Below are 9,600 nucleotides of genomic sequence, written 5' to 3'. Positions count from 1 at the left end.
TCGTCATGGCTTGCGTCATGGGCACCTCGTGAGGTACCCCGCCTTGATCTCTCCGCCTCCTCGCGAGCCGGCCTGATGAGGCCGTGCCTGAGGAAGCTTTCTGTCATCCGCCCCGCGAGGCTTGGCCCCTCGCGAGGGTCTTGAGCTTGTGTTGATGAAGATGGGCCATACTGGGCCACCCCTTGAGCCACGCCGCAGGCCGTAGGCAGGTAAGTCTGGGTACCCCCGTTCCCAGAATGCCGACATCGGCGACCTACCGTGTTCTACTCTTCCTCGTTTTTTTGTGGCGCGGCCTCGGTGGAGCCGGCGATGTCCTCTGTCTCATTGCCGGCGGGCAGCGCCTCGGCGGAGCGGGGGAAATCCTCCCCCTTGTTGCCGACAGGGTGGGGCCTCGGCGGAGCCAGCGGTGTCCTCTGCATCGTTGTTGGCGCCATGGGGCCTCGGCGGAGCAGGTTCTCGCCGACGCTGGCGGAGCGGGGACTCGTCGAAGCCGGTATTGTCCTCTGCCTCGTCCTCGGTCTCACCAAACAGCGCCTCACCCGCTTCATCACCCTCTTTCTAGGCGGCCGCAGCCTCCGCCACGCGCATGCGTTACCGCCAACGCTCCAGGCGGCCCTCACGGGCGGAGCGGTACGAGTCGAGCAACACCTCCTACTCCGCCCGCTCTGTGGCGATCTGCTCCTCCGCCTGCAGTTGCTCCTGGAGGAGATGGTGGTTGTAGGCAGCGTCGGCCTGCGCCTCCCGGAACTGCTCCTCATGCTTCTGCCTCACCGTGTCCATATATTGGGCACGTGCCTCGCCGATGGTCATGGTGCAATGCACCGGCGAGGTTGGCGCGGAGGAGGGGGTTAGTGCCGGATCATCGACTACCATGTTCTCCATTGGGACCTTGTCGTCCTCCGGCTCCCTGCCGGTCAGCCAGTCGGCAGCAATGGCTGCCATCTCCTTGTGGTCCGTCATCCGCCCGTCACGAAGAGTGCTGGAGCACGAGGAAGCCATGGTGGGCAGTAGTGGTGTGGACAGGAGAAAGGGAACGGATGCGGATGACTGCGGCTATGGCCGGTGCAACAGTTTATATAGCAATGGTGGGCGATGAAGGGACGGACGTGTGGCGCTAGAGTAGCCGCCTCGGCAACCGCATATCATTAGTGTGGGAGGCGGTCTGGGTGGGCCAGGGCAGTCAAACTAGTTCTTGGCAGTGGGTCGGTCCAGCAGCCGGACATGCTGGCTCGCCAGCTAGCTCGCCAAGCTGAGCGACGATAATCAGACGATGGACGTAGCTTCCGACGAGGAGCCGACGCCACTGTCCAAGTCGGTTCATGCCGTGTTCTCCATAGAGCAGGTGCGGCCGCACTTCGACGCCCTAACGGTGGAGCTACCAGCGCAGGAGGACCTGTGCTGCAACCTCCGTCTCCTCAACGAGCACCGGTAAACAAGCGAACGACAATGTCGTCGCGGACATGTGGCCCTATGATCCTGGCTTCCCGAATGAGCAGCGGGCGCTGTATCAGACCATCCGTAGGGCCCGGGAGGCCCTCTCCGTCGTTCTTCGGGTTGGTGCGCTCGCCGTGGCACCGCCGTCTCGCGTTGTCAACATGGTCAACGGACATGAGGATGAGGAGATGACTTTACTTGGAGAGGATGACAGTGGGGTCCCACTAGGGCCATAGCCGCACGTACGCAAGTGCCTCCTTATTAGTATATTAAACTATAATTTTTTTGCTTCCTCCTGGTTTCCTAACATCACGGTCCCACACCATTATCAACCTATGTAGTCAATAAACGAGAGAATTGCACAAGAAGCGGCCGACAGCTGGGACGAAGCAGCTCAAGCAGTATTTGTGTTTTTGAGGTGTGAGCACTCTAGAGTTTTTCTTGACCGATGTTTAGCCCAGATATTAATTTCTCTCCTCTGAACAACAACCAAAACATCGCTGTAGGTAGTAACTGGGAAGGCTGTGGCCTGTTTAGCCCAGGCCAGATATCCAGCCCAGATATAAATTTTTTCAAGATGAAATTGGCTAGCCCAACTATAATTTTTTTAGGAATACCCAGGCAAGGTCAAGTTGTTATTCTCCGCCCCGCTGGGTTGCAAATCTTTCCTAGGAGGGATGCATTAGGCTTAACAAGAAAATGGGCTTTAAGAAATAACAAATGGGATGTAATTATAAAAACTGGGCAGTAACTATAAAAATTGCACCAAACACGTAATTACTTTATAAAATATTATTTTTGGATATTGAAAATTTTAATTTCATTAATTGTTGCGAGCGCAATGTTTTGTTGGATTTTTACGTAATATAAATTTATATTGAAATTATATTTAATCTGACTAGAAATTTCGGGATAAAATATTTCGGATCCCATCAAAATGTGGGAAATTTTATTGAATTCTATTTTGAATGGTTGGTTGAGATGTGCTCTACTTTTAACAACTGTAAATGGGCTGTAGTAAATTCCATTAGAATTCAAAAATTTGCTGCACATTCTTACAAATCTTAAATGGGCTATAAGTTCTCTGCCACACACTTGTGGCCTTACTAAGTTGACGCGTCCCCTAAAAAAAAGAGAGTTGACGCGTATGCAAGGCTTTGTCAACTTATAGTCAACACACGGTTCTAGCAGCAGTGGCCGTTGGATGTCCATCCAACGGATGCCGTGCTTCTTCAATCTTGGATATTCTAGGTTCACCCGCCCAAAAAATGATTCCTCCCCCTGACATCTGGGGCGCACAGTTCCGGAAGCTAACCTGTGGGCCTACTAAGTTGACGCGTACCAAGGGCTTTGTCAACTTTGTCAATATAAATGATTCTAGCTGCAGTGACCGTATGATGTCCATCCAACGGCCGTCATGCTTCTTCAACCTCTGGTCTTCTTGCTCCAGCCGCCCAAAGCAGCGCTGGTCGTGCCGCCTGCTCCTGCCTCCCGTGGCCGGCTGTGCTTCCGCAGAGGCCTCACCTCCGCCTACTACTCCCACCGCTGGCCAGGCCATCCCTCCACTCACCCGCACCCCCTGTTATTCTGCGGCGACGGCAGCCTCACACCATAGCCGAACCAGTGAACCCTCGTACTCCTCTCCGCGTGGATATCCACTGTCGCGTATTCCCCGGCTCCGCGTCTTCCCCTTCCTAGGCCTCGCCGTCGTCCACCGCCGTGGTGCTCTCGGCGCGGCATGGTCAATGTGATCAACGTCCGACTTCCATCAGAAGAGTACTGTACGTGGAGAGGCTGACAGCTGGGTCCACGTCAGCCGCAAGGAAGTTCCACCTAATAACGCGCAAAATAATTATTCTTCCACCTGACAGCGGGGACCCATCGGACGGGACACCGTATTTCACGAAAAAAATGTTTCCTCCCTGACTGCTGGGACCCACCAGCTACATCCTCACACGCAAGGAAGTGCATCCGAAAAAAAAACAATTCGCCACCCTGACTGCTATGACCCACCAGCTACATCTTCGCACGCAAGGAAGTGCATGACAGTCGGGACCCACCTGATCGAAGCGTGCGTAGCGTTGTCATTCTGGTTGCGAACGTGTACGTACATACTGGTCAATGTAAAGGCGCGCACATGTCGTAGTAGAGGCGCGCACATAGCATGTACACGTACGTACAGCGGCCAGTGTGCAAGAAAGAAAATACGGCCATGTACGTACATACGGGCGGGGTCTCGAACGCCTACTCACGCATACATATGGCCAGGGCTCGTGTACATAGCTAGTTCGAAACGAAGAAACTGCGTCATGTCGTGTTCATCGGGAGCCAACCGGCTGGGTCGGAATGGAATGCGTCTTCGTGTTCATCGGGAGGGCTTGGACGGAAAAACTGATGGAAACGAGGCCCGGCGTACCGCAAAACGGAGGAAACGGCCTTGTTTTCAACCGGCCACGGTCGAAACGGGATCCTGTTCATCGGGAGAGGTCCGGCGTACCGCAAAACGGAGGAAACGGACTTGTGTTGGACCTCCTACGGTCGAAACGGAGTCCTGTTGATCGGGAGGGGTGTGGCATACCGCAAAACGGAGGAACGGACTTGTGTTGGAGCGCTATAGTCCAAATGGGGGTCCTATTCATCGGGAGGGGTGTGGCGTACCGCAAAATGGGACTCCACAGGATACTGTTCATCTTCACCATCGACCCCCTCAAGCCTCCACGGGCTACTGTTCATCCACCATCGACCTCCTCCAGCCTCCACCTGCGACTGTTCATCCACGGGCTCCTGTTCGTCCAGACTCCACCGCGCGCTACTCCACCGACTACTGTTCAACCAGCCCTCTCCACGAGCTCCTGTTCAACCACCCCTCCATGGGCTGCTGTTCATCCAGCCCTCCACCATCTACTGTTCATCCAGCCCTCCACGGGGTGGTCCTGTTCATCTAGGCCTCCACGGGGTCCTGTTCATCCAGCCCCAACCGGCTCGATTGATCATGGTCCTGTTCATCCAGAGGCAACACCACGGGGTCCTGTTCATCCACCCCCACCGGCAACTATTCATCCAAACCCCCCAACAACGCTCATTGTTCATCCATAGGCATCATCGATCGGCTTAAGTTAGCAGCAGTAGTGAAGGAATCGCTCAATCGGGTTCAGTTAACATCCATCGATCGATCGCTCGGGTTCAGTAACGCGTAGCATGCAGTGCAATCGCTCGGGTTCAGTAGGCGAACGCCTCGCTCGGGTTCAGTTTGAGCCCAACGCCTTGCGCACACGCTCGTACGTGTACGAGAGAAACATGAATCGCTCGGCCCCGACCACCCACCATAACTGGGAACACCCTGATATTTTCCTCGCCCTCTGTAGGATCGAAAGTATGCCTAGAGGGGGGGTGATTAGACTACTTGACCAAATAAAAATCTAGCCTTTTCCTAATTTTAAGTCTTGGTAGATTTTAGCAACTTAGCACAAATCAAGTAATCAACCTACACATGCAATTCTAAGAGTGTAGCAGCGGAATGTAAAACAATTGCATATGAAGGTAAAGGGAGGAGTTTGGAGGGAGCAAACACAATGTAGACACGGAGATTTTTTATCTGTGTTTCCCATAGGTGGTGCTATCGTACATCCACGTTGATGGAGACTTCATCCCACGAAGTGTAACGGTTGTGCGAGTCCACGGAGGGTTCCACCCACGAAGGGTCCACGTAGAAGAAACCTTGTCTATCCCACCATGGCCATCGCCCACGAAGGACTTGCCTCACTAGGGTAGATCTTCATGAAGTAGGCAATCTCGTTGCCCATACAAACTCCTTGGTTCAACTCCACAATCTTGACGGAGGCTCCCAAGTGACACCTAGCCAATCAAGGAGACACCACTCTCCAAAAGGTAATAGATGGTGTGTTGATGATGAACTCCTTGCTCTTGTGCTTCAAATGATAGTCTCCCCAACACTCAGCTCTCTCTCATAGGATAGGATTTGGTAGAAAGATGATTTGAGTGGAACAAAACTTGGGGAAGGCTAGAGATCAAGATTTATGTGGTTGGAATGGAATATCTTGACCTCAACACAAGTGTAGGTGGTTCTCTCTCAGAAAATGTATGTTGGAAGTGTAGGCATGTTCTGATGGCTCTCTCCATGAATGAAGAGTGGGTGGAGGGGTATATATAGCCTCCACACAAAATCTAACCGTTACACACAAATCACCGAACTCGGTGGGACCGAATCTGAAAACTCGGTCAGACCGATTTAGTTCAAAATGTGAACGCTAGGATTTTCGGTGGGACCGATATGTGAACTCCGTGGGACCGATTTAATTAGGGTTAGGGCATAACATAATCTCGGTGAGACCGATTACACAATCTCGGTGAGAGCGATTACACAAACTCGGTGGGACTGATTTTGGTAATAAGAAAACAGAGAGTTGGTCTGGCAAACTCGGTGGGACAAATTCGCTCGTCTCGATAGGACCGAAGCATTACGAAAAGGAAACAGATAGTTTGCATTGCAGACTCGATGGGACCGAGCGCTCATCTCGGTTAGACCGAAACATTACGAAGAGAAACAGAGAATTTGCAATCCCATCTCGGTGAGACCGAGATCCCTATCGGTGAGACCGAAGTGACTAGGGTTTGTAGCAGTGGCTATGTCAAGAGAACTCGGTGGCGCCGGATAGGAAGTTTCGGTGGGGCCAAGTTTGACTTTTGGTTTGGGACATATGTGGATATGAGAAAGTAGTGGAGGGTTTTTGGAGCATATCACTAAGCATTTTGAGCAAGAAACTCATTAAACAGCACCTCACCCCATTTTGATGGTATTGGCTTTTCCTATGGACTCAATGTGATCTTGGGTCACTAAAAATAAAATGTAGAGTCTTGTGCTTTGAGCTTGAGCTAATATTTTGTCCTTACCATTTTGAGGGGTCCACTTTCTAATCCATGCCATGCCAATCATTGAGATTTCCTGAAATATTTATCTTGAAATAGTGTTAGCTTAATGAGCTATATGTTGTTAATCATTACCAAAACCACGCAGGGATAGTTGCACTTTCAATCTCCCCATTTTTGGTAATTGATGACAACATATAGATCAAAGCTTCGATAAATGATAATAAGATTGAAATACATTGTCGCTCTAAGAAGTATGTGATAAGCAAGAGCTCCCCCTAAACTTGTGCATTATTTAAAATTTTCTTTGGAATGCAAATGCACAATGTGTTAGGATCATGGGTCACTCTTCCATGTCACATACATCTTGGTGGAGCGCTCAAAATGATAATAATTAAAGATAATGCACTCATCACCAAGCAAAGTGAATGATCATATATAAAATATAAAATATATTATCATCCAAACAAGCAGTTAAGGTAGCAAATGATCAATCACATGATAATCCAAGTATCTCACAAAAGACATAATGTAGCAAGCAAACACACAATAAAGTTCAAACAAGTAGAATGCAAAGAGAGACAAAACAACACTCTCTCTCTCGAAGGCTATGATCTATACATATGATCTATACATATTTCTCCCCTTTGGCAACAAGTTACCAAAAAGTTCAAATATGCATAGTGCTATGCGTCTATCAAGCTTGGCCTTCATGAGGTGGTGTAGAGATGACTCCAAGGATGAAAGCTTCTGTCGATGTAGCTGGAGCTGGTGGAGTGGCTGCTGGAGCTGGTGGCACTGAGGCTGTAGCTGCTGGTGCAGATGTAGTAGCTCTAGTGTCTGGGATAGGCACTGTAGCAGACCTTTGGCTTCTGGGCACTCTAGCAAAAGTATCTGTAGTAGACTTGCCCTTCTTCTCCTCCACTTCCTCCTGAAGTTTCTCAACCACTGACTGAATCTCAGTTACTTTGACAACAAGATCATAGAATTTCTGCTCAATGATCCTCTCCAAGCTCTCCTGGTTTTGAGTCAGGGTGGCCAAGGCCTTCTCAATCGTCAAAGTCGATTGGATCAGATATCCAAGCTGATCTTGCTTGCTCTTCAAGAACACTTGAGATGCCTCTTCAGCAGTTGGCATCTTTGCAGCTTTCTCTACCAATGCCTTCTCTCTCTTCTCATGTGCTTGCACAGATGTGGGGTCTTCCTCATTCATCACAACAGTATTGTATTCAAAATCAGGATGCAGAGGAAGGTGCTCCTTGTCCAACAAGTATGTACCTGTGCCCATCTTGGAGTTGATGAGCTCCTGAATGTGTGGAGCATACCCAGAGCGTTTTTTCTGGTCAGTAGCTGTCCTTTTGATTGTCTCTACAATCAAACTCATGACCTTGAACTTCTGAGGCACATTAAACAAATGTAGCAAATTGATAGCATGTCCTCTGATCATCTTGTGATCTCCTGACTTGGGTAGCAATGTGTGCCTAAGGATCCAGTTGATGGTAGGCAGACCAGACAACAAGAAGTGTACAGATCCAAGTTTGTGAGTCTCCAAAGCCTTATCTGGGATCTCCTTGTACATGTTTGCCATTGAGTTGTGATCCTTCTTCTTGTCAGCATATACATCCAAGTCATCCTCATGTTCTTCAGGGGCATTTATCAGATTAGCCCATTCCTCAACTGTGGACTGGTACCTTGTACCCTCAGACATCCATACTATCCTCCCATCTGGATAGAAATGGGCAGTGGAGTAAAACTGCATGATCAGCTCATCATTCCATTTAGTGAGCCTCTGTCCAACAAATGTATCTACTCCACAAGCCTTCAAGCTGTCATAGACTTCTGGATAGTGATCTTCATTTTCCTTGAGGTACTCCCAATCCACCCATCTCATGTCACACACTATGTGTCACATCCCTAGTCTGGTATGACCTAGACTAGCTAGTCATTTGTGCATCATGTTTAAATTTCATTTAAATTTGAAATGAGGATTGGTGGAACCCTCAGAATCATTTTTGAAAATGACCCAAATAAAAATTTCTCCAAAAGGGTCCAAGAAAATGCTTATGTTGCCCTCTGAAAATATTGGACAGAGATAAAAATCAAAACAATATTTTTAGGAGCTCATGGATATTTATTTTGGCCATTTGGATTAATTCGATAAATATTTGCATTGGAAATATATTGCTATATATATGAAATATGGTCCAAAAATTATGCCATTTATAAAGGAGCTCTGGAATAATATATCTAGCTCCTGCAAAAATTGGCATAAGGTGATAAAATGATTTAATATTCTAATTAAATCAAAACAAATGTCAGAAATTAGAAAAACAAAAATAAAAGGAAGGAGGGGCTTACCTGGGGCTCCACCCCTGTGCAGCCCAGCCGCAGCAGGCAGGCCCAGCCAGCAGGCGGCCCAGCCCACCTGCCCCCCCCCCTCCTCTGTCGTCTTCCTCCCCGACAGGGGGACGGCGCGTGCCCGACGCGCGCGCACCGCCGCGCCGCGCCACCTCCTCCCTCCCTGCTTGCCTGTCCTCCCCTCGTCGCTCTGGATGGACCGGACGACGCCACGCGATGCCCCGCACCTCTCTCCCACTCTCTCATTCCTCCCCCCCTCCCCTGGTTCTCTCTCTCCCGACCGCCCGAACGCGTCGGTCGCCGCCGTTCGCCATAGCCATCGCCACCGGTCTCCCCTCGCCTTCCCGACACGCGCAGGAGCTCCGCCCCCTCGCCCTGAAGCTCCCCGTCAAGCCGTGCCCCTCCGGACGCCCCGTGGAGCCGCCGCCGTCGTCTTTTCCATCGCCGGCCGCCGTGGATCCCCATCGACGCTCCGGCCGCTTCAGTGCGTCCCCGAGCCCACTTCGACTGCCGTTGCAACCGCGGTGTGCTCCGCCACCGTTTCCCCCTCCCCGTTTAACTGCCAGCGCGCCGTAGCACCGTTCCCCACCACGGCCGAAGCCTCTCGCCGCCGTCCATGTCGCCATCGCCGTCTCGGCCCGCCTCCGCCCAAACTAAGCACCCTAGCGTGCTCCCGGTGCCACGAGGGTGCCGCCGAGCCCCTCAGGTGGCCTCCCCGTGCCCCGCAGCCCGTTCTCGCTCGAAGCCGAGCTCCGGCCGCCACCGCGAGCTTTGCTCCGGCGAGCTCCGGCCTTCCCCGCTCCTCCCACCTGTCCCACCAGATGCGCGAGAGCCCGGGCTACGCCCCGGTGCTCTCCGACGCCGCCCCCGTGGCCTGTTTCGCAGACGCTGCCGCGTCCAGAGGTCGCCGCCGATGACCTC

The sequence above is a fragment of the Triticum aestivum genome, chromosome 7B, assembly GCF_018294505.1.
Source record: "Triticum aestivum cultivar Chinese Spring chromosome 7B, IWGSC CS RefSeq v2.1, whole genome shotgun sequence".
In the NCBI taxonomy this organism is placed as follows: Eukaryota; Viridiplantae; Streptophyta; class Magnoliopsida; order Poales; family Poaceae; genus Triticum; species Triticum aestivum.
Note: the sequence above shows the minus strand (reverse complement) of the source record.